Below are 13,711 nucleotides of genomic sequence, written 5' to 3' on the forward strand. Positions count from 1 at the left end.
TGGCTCTGGGGCCCAGCCACTCATCAGCCACGGGGACAAGAGAGAAATGCCAGTGACCCTGTCATTTCTCACTGTGGTGCTGCTGGGAGATCAGCCCACGGGACAGGTCTGCTCTGGGGGCACAGACACCCCCCCCATGCCTCCAGACGCTCTCTCCATGGGGGTGGCATGATTATTGTTATTAGCAGAGCTGAAGTGCAAACTAAACTCAGGACTGACCTCAGCAGCAGCTCCCACCCACCCCCTGGTGCCATCAGTTACCCAGATGGAAATCTGGAACGGCCATTGGGCTTAACACCAGAGTATCTGAGAACAGAGTTTGCCTAGGGAGGCTACATTTACTTAGCTCATAAGCTCTTTGGCACTGGGACCGTCTTTTTGTTCTGTGTTTGTACAGGGCCTAGCGCAGTGGGGTCGTGGTCTGTGACTGGGTGCTACTGCAATACACAGTCAGCACTAATGCTCCACCAACACATCTAAAGCACTTTACACAATGCACGTCAGCATCACTATCTCCATTTTACAGATGGGGAGACTGAGGCACAGAGAGGGGATGTGACCTGCCCAAGGCCACCCAGCAGGCCAGCTGCAGCATTGGGAATAGACACATGGTCTCCCGACTCAAGTCCCATTCCAGTGCACTATCCACTGGGAAGTGCTGCCTCCTTTACTCCCAATAGCTCTGTCAATATAAAAGCTCACAAGAACGACCGCGCTGATAAGATTTCTGGCATTGTGAGGCCAGCATTTCGGAAGAGTTTGTCTCCATCTAATCTGGACCCAGATCTGAACAGTATGCCCTCAACCTGCCTCTTCTCTCATAGCCTGGCCTACTCCAAGCAGCACCTGGCCACCCACTCTTGCAGGGAGACAGGAATAGCTGCCAGGCTCAATCCTCTTGCCTGTAGGACAGTCAGTACACAGCAGGGAACCACGCTGCGCTGGTGGAGAGATGGTTTAGAGATGACCAAAATGGATCTTTCCCACCTAGCAGAAGGGATTTTGCTGCTGTGGGAGCAGCCCAGGACAAGAGCCAAAAAGGTTGAAACTTATACTGCCTTGAGAAAAAACAGGAGTCCTTGTGGCACCTTAGAGACTAAAATTTATTTGAGTGAAAGCTTATTCTCAAATAAATTTGTACATCTAAGGTGCCACAAGTACTCCTGTTCTTTTTGCGGATACAGACTAACCCGGCTGCTACTCTGAAAACTGCCTTGAGAGAGGGCCTTCGGTGGGAGACAGTGGGTGCACTGCAAAATTACAGGGGAGCGGTGCCCCCTGCTGGTAAAAATCCAAGCACACAGTCAAACCCAACCAAGTACCCAAACTTCCAAGCCGTGTTGCACTAGCTGCAGATTCCAGTCTTAAAAGAGCCTCCCGGGACAAACACACAAAACTGTTTGGAAGCACCTCAGAGCCATGAGAAATATGAATACAAATAAAACTGAAAAATAGGCCACACTACAGAAGGAAAATCCTCTGAGCTTTAACCTGAGACTGTGCTTAGCTGTACCCTGCTGTAGTGACACTGGACATCAGTCCAGGGTAATGAGTTTGCAAGTCTCAGCCCTCTTGCCCCACTGAATATGCGTAAGGATTCCAATCCCCAGATAACAGCACTAGAGTGTCATGTGGGGGAAATCAAGAGAGCCAGCTGGACATAGATGTGCCTACAGGTTTATTGTCCTTTACCCAAGAAAGCTTAGCAAAACTGCATCCTCCGGTTTCCACAGAGGGGCTAATCTTGCAGAGACAAGTGGCTACAGTCACCTGAGGCCACAGGACTCCCATATGGCTCAGGAGCCACTGAAACCCTGCACCTTTGGAGGCATATGCAAACCAACCCAACAATGCACAGCAGATATGCCTTTAAAAAAAGAAATCAAAGCCTCACACAAAACCAAAGGCCCAGTTGTGACCCTCTGAGGAAGTGGTGTGAATCCAGACTAAGTCCTTTGACTACAGTGCAAGTGAGAACACAATCTGGCCCTAGCTCACGGATATTGCATATGGACAGCTGGATAGCAGGATAGGCATGCAAGGAGAAAGCAAACATTAAAAAGCTTCTGGTGTCCAGTGATTGGCTTCCAAGTGAAGCACAAAAATATATACAACACATGTGAGTACTCTCGAAGGATCATGTGTTTTAAGTATTGGACTGGTAAGAGTTAAATTATGTCTTCATATGAATGTGAGAGTGACCCCTCTTGTATATTACAGGCCAGACATCCATGACACACTGTCTACATATCTGAAACACACGTGCCCTTTGAGCATGGGACCGCACCCCCTTCCCCACTTACCAATGGTCTCTGAAATCTTCAGACAACGGGGCCAGTCCTGCACCGTGGCCATCAGTGGGAGCATTGGCACTGACTGCAGTGGGGACAGGTCCAGACCCAAGTCTATTTTCTGCTGTGCCAAGGAGCATTGCTGATGAATACAAGGGGCCTAAATTAGCTGCAACTTGTAACGTTTTGTCTTCAGCAGGTTACAGGGCACCACAAGCCAGACTCAGACATTTTGAAGCATCTCTCGTCAGCCTGTGTCCCCCTCCGGGCTGCTGGCAGCTCTTGCAAGCTGTAGCATTCAGAAGTTGGAATGCCCTCATGCAATGCTGGACAGGCTCAGGCAGCATTTACAGTGCTGCCTGGTGCCCCAGGGCAAGCTAGCCACAGGTGCATTGAGGCCTATAACTCAGTTCAAATTAGAGCTAGAATCCTACTGGCTCCCAGAGCTTAAGCCATGAGTCCTCCCTGCATGCTCTGGTATAGCTCTCCCATCCAGCTCACAGAAGGATCATGAGGGTCCTTGTAGGGGAGTGGACTCAACCCTGAGGCACCTCCTGCTGGTCATCCATAGGAATTAGTTCTTCCAGCATCCTGGAGTGCTTCCTACAGGCTGGTGATCCACCTTATCGCTGCCCCCCCCCATCCCTCCCAGGACCATAGTGCCCCTTTCTCTGGGTTGCTGTCCCCCTGGCAGTACCCCACACTCTGGGCCTCCCCACCAGGGGAACCCCCACCTGACCCCAGTGTAAGGCTACTGCCAGTCACCATCTAGCCCCACTCCCTGCGGCAGACTGCAGTATACACCACTCATCACAGGCAAGGTTGAGTTGGACCTGCTGCCTCTCTCTATCGCTGGGCTGCCCCTCTGCAACCCTGGTACTGGTCTAAGGCCCTCAGCTAGGCCCACAGCCTGGGGCTTTCCTAGGCCAGAGCTCGACAGCTCCTCCAGCCTTCCCCAGCCCTGCTCCATGCCTAGTGCCCTTTTCAGCTCCCTAGCAGCCAAGCCCTTCTCTCCCAACAAGCAGAGAGAGAGTCCTGAGCTTCTGGCTGCTCTGGCCTTCTTATAAGGCCCAGTTAGTCTGTTTGGGGCATGGCCCCAGCTGCAGCCACTTCCCCCAATCAGCCGAGGCTTTGCTCCCATCCCCAGCCCTAGCCCTCTGCAGGGCTTTTTCAACCCCTTCCTGCTACAGTCCCTTAAACCTTTCCTTAAGCCAAGGCTCCCAAGGCAGCTCATCCAAACCCCTCGCTCCCCAGTTCCTCGGCTGGAGAGAGCAGCTGCACAGACCGGGAGCTGTAACAAGCAGGCTAGGCTGGCTGTTAAGACATAGGTGTGGGACTCAGGAGACCAAGGGTTTCTTCCAGGCCCTGCTAGTGACCTGCTGCATGATCTTGGGTAAGATGCTTCCCCTTTCCCGTGTGTCTGGTTCCTCAGCTGTATAATGGGGGTTAGTGGTGCCAGGGGCGCTGCAGGAACGTACTTATGGTTCTGACTTGCTTTGGGAGACCACACAAATCAGCTGTCTCATTGTCATTATTGTTACTAAAAAGAGAGTGGCTGTGGGCAGGCTCCCTGCCTGCAGCTACATAGGGTGTGAGGAAAGCAGAATCCCAGGGAGGTGATGGACCTTATCCCGGACACTTGCCTCTGTCAGTAGCTGGAATGCCATGGGGAGGGCAGGCTTTGATCCCAGCTAGTTAATAGGAGGCAGGGGATATTTAGCATCTCATTGGCAGGCATCAGCCAGTCAAGAGGGAATAGTTCAATCCCCTCCAGGGGCCAGAGTGACTGCTGGACAAACAGAATCCACACGCACATGAACAAACCTCCACCCTGGCCCTTTTGCTCTCTCCTTAAAGTGTCACTTGGAAGTTGTGGTGGGGGAGGAAATATCGTTTACCGGACCAGCTGCTGTTGGTGAGAGAGATGAGCTGTTGAGCTTACACAGAGTTCTCGCGCTCGTCTCGCTCACCAACAGAAGTTGGCCGGATAGAAGATATTCCCTCCCCCATCAGGTCTCTCGAATATCCTGGGACTGACACAGCTCCAGCAACACTGCCTGCATGGAAGGCCATCACCAAGCAGCAAAGGGCTAATTCTCCTCCTCCAAAGGGGCCACACACCCACTTTCCTGCTGGTTCTGCAGCCATCAGCCAGGGCAGTTTTAAGGCTCAGGTTCCTCTAATTTACGGCATGTCAATTTTGCTCCACCGAGCCAAGGGAAACTGTATAGAGGGGGAAGGGAGACAGCAGCTCACTAGAGAGGGACGTTGCATGGAGAGAGAACTGTACAGGGAGGAGTTTATACATTACTAGGCCTGGGAAGTACACTGCATAGTGGAACATGCAAAGGGGGTTATATCTGGCTCAAGAAGAGGGTGCATACATGGAAGCTGAATAAATGATCCCACATGTCACAGTTCAGGGCAACTGCACCTGCCTTCCCCCTCCAGGGTCCACCAAGGGCACCTACTTAAAGGTTTCCAGCTCCCAGCCATCACCTCTCTTGGGTGGAGACCCGCATCTCGCTCCCACCAGACCAAGGTTTTTCTAGGCTACATGGTTCCCTGCCTACACTGTAATATCCCCAACAAGCCAGACTGCATTAGAGACAGGTGCCTGCACTTTGCTTTCTCTCCAGAGGCTATGCCCATTGTAATGCCCCAGGTATAGGCTACCGCACAGCTCTTTCTAAGCAAACACCTTTATTCTTCAGGTGAAAGCATTACAGAAAGAACAGCTTTAAAACACTAAAAGAATCCACACACATGCTAAAAAGCTCCCGTTCAGTGCAGAGGGATAGGCCTAGTGAGCAGCCGGACTCACACCCTCCCCAGCCTCAGCTCAGATAACAGCCCTGTGCTCCCTGTACAAGTACAAAGCCTTGCAGATCCAGACTGGAAGGACAGAAGAGGGAATTCCATTCAAAACACAGTCTACATCCCTCAGTTCATTCTGTTCCCTCTTCCTCTCCTCTTTACTTCACCCTCCCTCCACTAGCCTTCCTCCCTATTTCTTCTCCTTGCAGACCTTTTCCTTCCCCACTCCTTCTATTTTTCCTGTCAGAAAGATATTGCCTGTTCTAGGGTGATGTATTAAGCAACTGCCTTTGTTCTCAGGCCGGACAGAGTAGATTCATGTGAGCAGGTGGCCTTCTCCCTCTGCTCCAAGCATGATTACCAGATAATAGCAGGTCAGAATTTATTCCTTCTCAGGGTTTGGGCTTACTCATAAAAGGAGCTCAAAATAAAGTAATGCACAGCTTCTCTCCAGGTTGGGTTGATCCTCCCTCAGGACTGTTCAGCCCACACCCTAGATCCACTCTTCCCAGAGAAACCTTCTTTGCCCCACTTGGATATATGAGCCTCCTGCAATGGTGAGTCAGAAGAATAAATGTAACAGTTTTCAGCAGGATCATCCTGTGCGGACAAGGTAGGGTCTTCAGGCAGCCTGTTACAGATGAAATAGCCCCATGATTGTTTGGTGACAGCAAATCTAGACTGTAAGGTCTTCAGGGTAAGGACTGTCTCTTTGATGTGTGTTTGTACAGCACCTGGCATAATGGGGCCCTGATTCCTGACTGGGGCCTCTTACTGCTGCTGTAGTACAGATAAAATCATCAACATAAATGTCTAATGAATGGGAACCTGCAGGGACTGGTTGGTCATGAAAGGTCCTAACAGACCTTCTCCACCAACTTTCTCGCTAAGCATCATCCGGATTTGTCAGCCAACTAATCCCCCTCCTCACAGGGTTGTGCCGAGTGGTGCAGTAATCGGAGGGCAGTCACCTTGAATGAGATGACCCATGTGTTCAAGAGGCTGGGGGTAAAGAGTGCAGCTGGAGGAGTGGGGCAGCCAGAGGGGTTGGGAGGATGAGTGATAACAGGTCATGTCTCAAGACAGGTGGGTCATGTGCCTAAATTGGGCCTTCTGGGGCAGAGGTAAGGACAGAGGCCTGAAGAGGAACCAGGGGAGGCCAGACTCCAGGCAGGGAGCCTGGGAGTTGCGGCTGGATAGAGAGCAGGAAGACAGAACTTCAGGGAGGAGGGGCTGGGCCAGGCCAGGCCAGAGACTGGGCCGAGGACTCTTTGTTTGATATTTTGTTTTGGATCTGGCTGCCCCCCGCCCAGGGACGGACCTTTTGTTAATGTGATGAGTTAGCTAGAGGGCCAAGTCCCAGCAGCAGACATTCTTGTGAAACCCTTAGAAGGGGGAAAAGTGAGGCAGGGGCACCCGCTGGGACATCCCATGCCAGAAGGGCTCGTCCGGGGGCTGATCCTGCTATACTTGGCCCTGGAATAAAGACGGTGCTTCCTGCGTGGCAGGATGCCAGCCCCGCGCAGGGCAGGAGGCAGGGCTTGGATGAACAGCAGCGATGCCAGCCCCCGCCCTGTATGGGGGAGCAGGCAGGGTTCGGGGGGGCTGGGCTCAGGCCAGCCCCATGCAGAGAGGGGGGAAGCTCGGCCAAGCCTCACACAGTGTCCTTGGAACACCCTACCTTGGTACCCCCAGTGCCTCTGCCCCTTCCCTCCCTCCAGGAGAAAGGATACCCATCCCCAAGAGCTAGAATCGTCATTTTGCTGACCATCAAGCTGACACAGGCGGCCACGTTAAGTGTTACTCTAGCTTTTGTGCCAGAAATCCTATGGCTCCAACATGGCTTCCCCCACCAAGCCTCCTGTAAGCAATTTTCTCTCCTGTGGTGCCTGGGTTTCACGCTCACTGTGAGGGGAACTGGGGCTGGAGTATAGGGGTGGGAGGAGGTGAAGGAAAGATTGCGAGACGTGCTTGCAAGCTGCCTGAGTAAATGGCAGGCAACTTGCAGGCAGGCTCTGGGACGGCTGCAGCCAACGTAGAGGTTGTGCTGCAAGGAATCCCTCCTCCAGCTACTGATTGCCTTTATCAGTTAGCAGGGATATGTTTGGGACAGAAATCCTGATCGATCCCTGCTAGCCTCCCAATCAATCAGCCTTCACCGGCCAAGAGGCATGGGATTCAATGGGCATGCACAGCAATCAGGAACAGGGTGGGTGGTTTGTTCCTCCCCAGCCTGTCCTACCTATGAAGAAGTTGTACGAAGAAAGAGAAAAGAGGTCATGTTTCTATACCACATTGCCAGCTTCCCAGCCCTACCTGGGCCACTGCCCCACCCCCATCCACCAATACCGCCCTCGATCGCAATGGGTCCGTCTCCTAGAAAAAGTCATTGGTGATAACGGCAGGATAGGACGCGCCTGGCTGGTCGGCCGGGGCCAGGAGTTGAGCTGTAGAATCTTCAAAACCAAATGAATGAGGGAAAATTCATAACAGCCACTGAATGTGGCCGTCTAGGTCGGGGTTCTCAAAATTCATTGCACTGCGACCCCCTTCTGACAACAAAAATTACTACACAACCCCAGAAGCGGGGACCAAAGCCTGAGCCCTGCCCAGGGATGAAAGTAATTTACAGGACTAGGGAGTCCTCAACAGGGGCGTGGCCTCAACCGGAAGAGGCGTGGCCTTTAAATACCCCTTTAAATCAAGATTTAAAGGCCCAGAGGTTCCAGCTGCAGCTGGGTGCCCCTGGGCCTTTAAAACACCCCTGGAGCTACCAGCTGCAGAGGTGGCTGGGAGCCCCAGGCATTTTAAAGAGCCACCCGAGCCCTGGGGCTCGGTAGCGAGGCTTGGGAGGTGATTTAAAGGGCCCGGGGTTCCGGCTACTGCCCCTTTAAATCGCCAGCCTGGGGAAGCCGGTCCGGTCTGGCACGGTGTACCGCACCATACCGGCTTACTTTCACCTCTGGCCCTGCCATCCCAGTGGGGGGTGGGGAGGGGGAAGGGGCAAGCCAAAGCCCAGGGGCTTCAGGCCCAGGCAAGGGGCCTGTAACCTAGCTCTGCTGTGATAGGGCTCAGGCTTCAGCTTTGGCTCTGGGCCCCAGAAACTCTAAGCCAGCCCTGGCGAGCCGATTAAAATGGGGTCCTGACCCACAGTTTGAGAACCACTGGTCTAGGTGAATCGGCAGAGTGGGAGCAGGTCCTTAGGCCAACCAGAAGAGAAAGGAAGCATTTCCAAGGGGGCGGAAGGGGAATTTGAGTTGGGAGCCAGTGGGTGTGGGGGGTAAAGCGACAGGCTCCTGACTGAGTGCCACATCCAGAAGACTGTATGGGGACACACCTGTGTCTCTGGCGGATCAATACATCAACTCCAAACCATTTCCCCTGACGGTGGGAGGAGGTGTCCACCTGACAGTTCCTCAATCACTGCCGAAGCTCATTAGAGTCACTGGCTGGTGCCCTGGTCACTCAGGGGCTCCCATGGGATAGGGGAAGTGAGACCATGGCCTCCGATATTGATCTCCTTGCAGCCAAAGGTCATCAGTGGGCATGCAAAGATCAGGGGAGGTGGTGAGGGGAGCAACGTCAGGAACTACCTGGCGGGGGGAGCAGTCCAGAGCCTGTGCATGGAGCACAGCATGAATGCACAGCTTTTGAGGGCAGGGCTGGTTGCAATATAGGTGAATTAACCAGTGCTGCTCTTCAGAGAAACCAGGAGAAACCACTACCTGTCAGCCTCCCTCTGCAGCTTTTTCAGCTTAGACCTCTGCCTACACCAGCCAGCTGTGTATTAGGGAGGCAGCATGGGCTGGTGCACTGGACTGGGAGTCCGGAGCTCCGCCGCTCACATGCTGGGTGACCTTGGGCAAGCCACGTCCCTACCTCTTGCCTCAGTTTCCTCATCTGTAAAATGCAGCTAATGATACAGGCCTGCACTTTGAGATCTGTGTGGATAAAAAGCGTGATCTAAGCACCACGTATTATTCTGACTAGTGTGTGAGTCTGAAGGGGAGCATGCCGTTGTTCATTAGTACACTGCTTGATGTTATATATGGACTGAGAGAAGTCTATGTTTTTGTGGATGTACCATTGTGTTTGTGAGTGCATTTTTGTGGGTGTTTTCCACTGGCTGTCACAGAGGAAGATGTTAAAGACACCAAATAGAATTTTTGACCTATGAACCTTTCAGAGAACGTGATGTTAGTCACAATTTGGGCAAAACCCGTGATTTGTCACCAGCCACATACACTATTGTGACACACTGCTGGCTACTTGCTATTTTTCGGTACCTGCCCTGCTGTTAGCTACAGTTAGAGATCTTCCGAGTCAGACCTGACCTACTGTCAGCCACTGTTAAGTGAAAGCTGGTGAAAGAAACCAGAGTGCTCATCACGGGCACTGGCGATACAAACTTCCCTCTCTAGCCATCGAATCTATCTATGTCCTTCTACTGTGCTCATCAAGGCCACCCAGGGAGGGGAGCCCAGGGGACAGTTTGCCCTGGGTCCCCCTTTTGAGAGAGCCCCCAAACCTGAGCGGCACTGCGACACCACACATTGGGTCGCAACACCACTCAACAAAATTTGTCCTGCAGCCCTCCATCGCGAGCCTGATGGGGGAGGACAGCAGGGCCAAACCTGAGTGACACTGAGACCTTGCACACCAGGCTGCAACGCCAGCAGCAGGGAGCCAGGCCTAGCTGTGTGGGACAGGAGCCACTGCTGTCCTCTCCTCCCCTCTGCACTCCCCCCCCCACCCACCCACACACACACACACTTAGCTTTCCCTCAGTGGTCAGTTTTTTGGAAGTGTGAGGGACTCGGTTTCAGATTTACCCTGGGCCCCCCAAAACCTCTGGGAAGCCCTGCCCATCACTGGCCATGATACCCCTCCCCAGGTGCTGCCTCTCAGAGGTGAGGGGTATCATAGGCTGGCTGCTAAGAAAGCCAACAGAGGCGCCAGTGAAACGCCAGCAGCGATAGTGAGTTTTGTGATATGGACACACTCTCCCACCAGGAACTGGGCTGAAACCCACCAGCCCATTGGGGCACTGAACAGTCCATCGAATGGCAGCAATCTCTGGTCAAGGGTGAGATTTAAACAGAGAAGCTAATGATGAAAGGCTCCAAATAGCATCTTCAAGTCTCTAGAATTCCCTCCAGCCCATGAGCTGCCATCACCCACCAGAGGGGGTAGCTGTAGCTTTGGCAATAGCTCCGTGCCACTCCAGCTGCCAGACACCACCCTCACTGGTGGCTGTGAACTGGCACCAGGAATGTCCTTAGACGCAGCTAGACACTGAACCCTGCGGTGGTTAAACGGGAGTGGGGAGTCCGAGGCAGAAGATTGAGAGACTGTCAGGATGAGGGCTAAAGGTCAGCTGGGGTCAGAAAGTCCATTTCAAAGAGGTCACTGTCCACTTCTTTCAATCTAATGAAGCCATTATTTGTGCAAGTGACCGCTTTGCTTCCCGGCCCCTTGGAGCCGGGCAGCGCGCAGGGACCAGCACTGAAAGAACAGGAAGAAACCCCCTTCCCTTGACATTTGCCATTCACCAGCCCAAGAAAACAACTACCCCACACACGAAAGTCTTACTGGAGGCCGGGCTCAATTCTATTAACCAAGGGCTGTGTCCAAAGCTCCTAGGGCTTCATAGCTGGATATTAAAAGGAAACTGCAGTGGGCTACAAAGAGACCCTCATCACTGTGTCAAATTAAGAAGAGTGAGATGCTAAGGCCTCGTCTACATGACAGCATAGGCGCCGACTCTTTGGGTGCTTTGGGGCCGGAGCACCCACGGGGAAAAATTGGTGGGTGCTTAGCACCCCCTGACAGCTTCCTGCCCCCCCACCCCAGCTCACCTCCACCTCTGCTCCGCCTCCACCTCCTCCCCTGAGCAGTCCAGCTTCTCCCCCCTCCCTCCCAGCACTTGTGCCGTGAAACAGCTGGGAACAGCGGGGCGTTAGGGAGAGGAGGCGGGGCCGGGATTTGGGGTGGAGTCCAATGGGGCAGGGAGGGGGTGGGGTCAAGACAGGGCTGGGGGCGGGGCCAGGGGACACAAACATCCACCAGCGCCAACAAAAGTTGGTGCCTGTGCATGACAGAGTTAGGTCAACACAAGGCAGCTTATGCCCACCTAGCTACAGACACGTATGTCTACCCTAAAATTTCAATCCAGCTGACGTAGCCACCCCGCTATGGCAATTTAATAAAAACCCCACCTCCACGAGCGACGTCGAGTCCATGTCGACATAGGTGGATGCAGTGTCAGTGCAGCCCCTGCGGCGCTTACATCGACTGTTACTGGCTTTCAGGAGCCATCCCACAGTGCCCCGCACTGACAATACAATCACTACAAGCGTGCTTGGTGCGGATGTGCCCCACCGACACAAGGAACATTGACACGCACAAGCAATGTAATTACTGTGGCAGCTTTATGCTGATGTAAGTTAGGTTGACTTAATTTCAAAGTGTAGATGTGCCCTGAGATCATGCCAGCATAGTGGGAGCAATTCTGCCCCCACTGAAGTCAATGAGAATTTTGCCATTGACTTCAACCAGGCAGGATTCCATGTCCTTACGCATAGTTACAGGAAGAAATACCCAGGTTGACAGCCCGCTAACAACGTCTGAGACACAGGAAATGTGTCTGAATGCAGGAAAGCGTGACTAGGCTTCCCCACCGGTGCAATGGCTGATGATATTTTGTGGGGAGAATGGAGTGATATATTTGATGCCTCCCTCACAATTTTGCTGAACGTACCTTGCTGAATCTTTGGAAATCTCCTGCTATCTCTGCACAGTCAAGGGATACCCTGTATATCTCAAGTCTCAGACTCCATCAGCAGGATGGATAACTTGCTGGGATGTAGCGTTAATACATCAGTTCCCAAACCGAGAGACGCCAGCTCCACATACAGCAATGGAACTGACAAAACAGTAACAGGCACTTCTAAGGACCGGTGTGAGAATTCTGATTTCGTAGAGTTTGAGGGTCCAATCCTGCAGGCAGCCGCACTCTAGGCTGACCAGATGTCCCGATTGTATAAGGACAGTCTCGATATCTGGGGCTTTTTCTTACATAGGCTCCTATTACCCTCCACACACCCTCTGTCCCAATTTTTCACACTTGCTATCTGGTCACCCTACCGCACTCGGAGATGAATTAACCTGTGGAGTTCTTCAGGGATCCCCAGTGAATTCAGCTGCATATGTAAGGATTTGTTTCTCGGATCAAGGTTTGGAACCAGTGGTGAGAGTTTTCCTTTCCAACATTGGTAGAAAAAATGGAAGAAGAAAAGCTAAAGACGCACATTCCACCACCCCCGCTGCACGTAGTTCTTTTAATTGTTTTAATGACTGTCACTCCTTGAAAAGAAAAGGAGTGTGAAAAAGAGAGAGCTGGGAAAGGAGAGTAGGAAGGACAAGATGCACCAAGGTTGGAGACAGAGAAAGAGAGAAGGAGACAGAGAAAGAGAACTTCCTCCCCTGATGTTTTTCTTTCATTTGGAATATGATGCAACTCACAAAATAGCAGCAGAAAATAAATCCATGCTTCAGACATGTCTCCTGATGACCAGAAGAGGTCACCGTGTCCGGCATAGCTCTCACGCAGTCATCTCCCTATCGGGAATGCAGGTTGTTAGAGTCCACTAGGTATTTGCAGGGCCAGGCAAGTATGTTGGGGGGAGGAGGAGGCAAAGGAAATCAGTGTGCTCACACTCTTTCATGGCTGAGATGTGATGGCACTCCTCAAACGGTGAGTGTGCGAGAGAGCCTGGGGAGTAGTGCAAGTGAGTGTGTGTCAGCATCAGTGTGAGTGTGCGTATATGTGAATGTGTGTGGGTGTGAGAGAGAAATGAGTGTGTATATGAATGTGTGTGCATGAGAGGGTGTGAAAATGCATGTGTGTGGTTCCCTGGTCTATCGATTTCTTACTCATCAGCGGATGTTTTCGGCCTCATGCAGCTTTCACGTGGGATCTCCTGATCGTGCGCTCTCAGTCTGAGACATGTGGGATTTTCCTGCACCAATAACTGTCTCTGGCTGGGGCCTGAGCCTGTCCTCATTGAAGTCAATGGCAGTGCTGATTACAATGGGAGCAGCATGGCCTTGTGGCTGGCGGGAGGGTGAGGTTTGGTTCCTAGTGTGCACCATCTCTGAATTTTAGCACAAATTCCTAAAGGAAAACCCTAATTCCTTAAAAGCGCAAATCCCTCCCTTATGTCCTGCGGGATGTCACCAGAGCAACAGACTCTTGTGCACAACTCTGGACAGAACCATGCACCAGATCCAGCCTCTAGTGTCTACTTGCCAATCCTTGTTCTGCATCATGGACTTGACTTTCTCATAATATTAGCCTAGGCTAAGCTCCCACCACCCCCATCCTGAATTCAGACAAAGAACATTGAACTGCTAACTCATTTTTTTCCCCTGGGAAATCCCACACTGAGCTTTTATTAGCATGATTCAGACCATTGTATGTCCATTGACTAGCGGGCCAGTTACCACAGCATCTGAGCACCTAATGTGTTTATCTGCATGATGCCCTGGTGAGGTAGGGCAGTGCTATTATCCCTGTCTTACAGATGGGGAACCACAGTCCA

The sequence above is a fragment of the Chelonoidis abingdonii genome, chromosome 25 (assembly GCF_003597395.2).
Source record: "Chelonoidis abingdonii isolate Lonesome George chromosome 25, CheloAbing_2.0, whole genome shotgun sequence".
NCBI lineage: Eukaryota > Metazoa > Chordata > Testudines > Testudinidae > Chelonoidis > Chelonoidis abingdonii.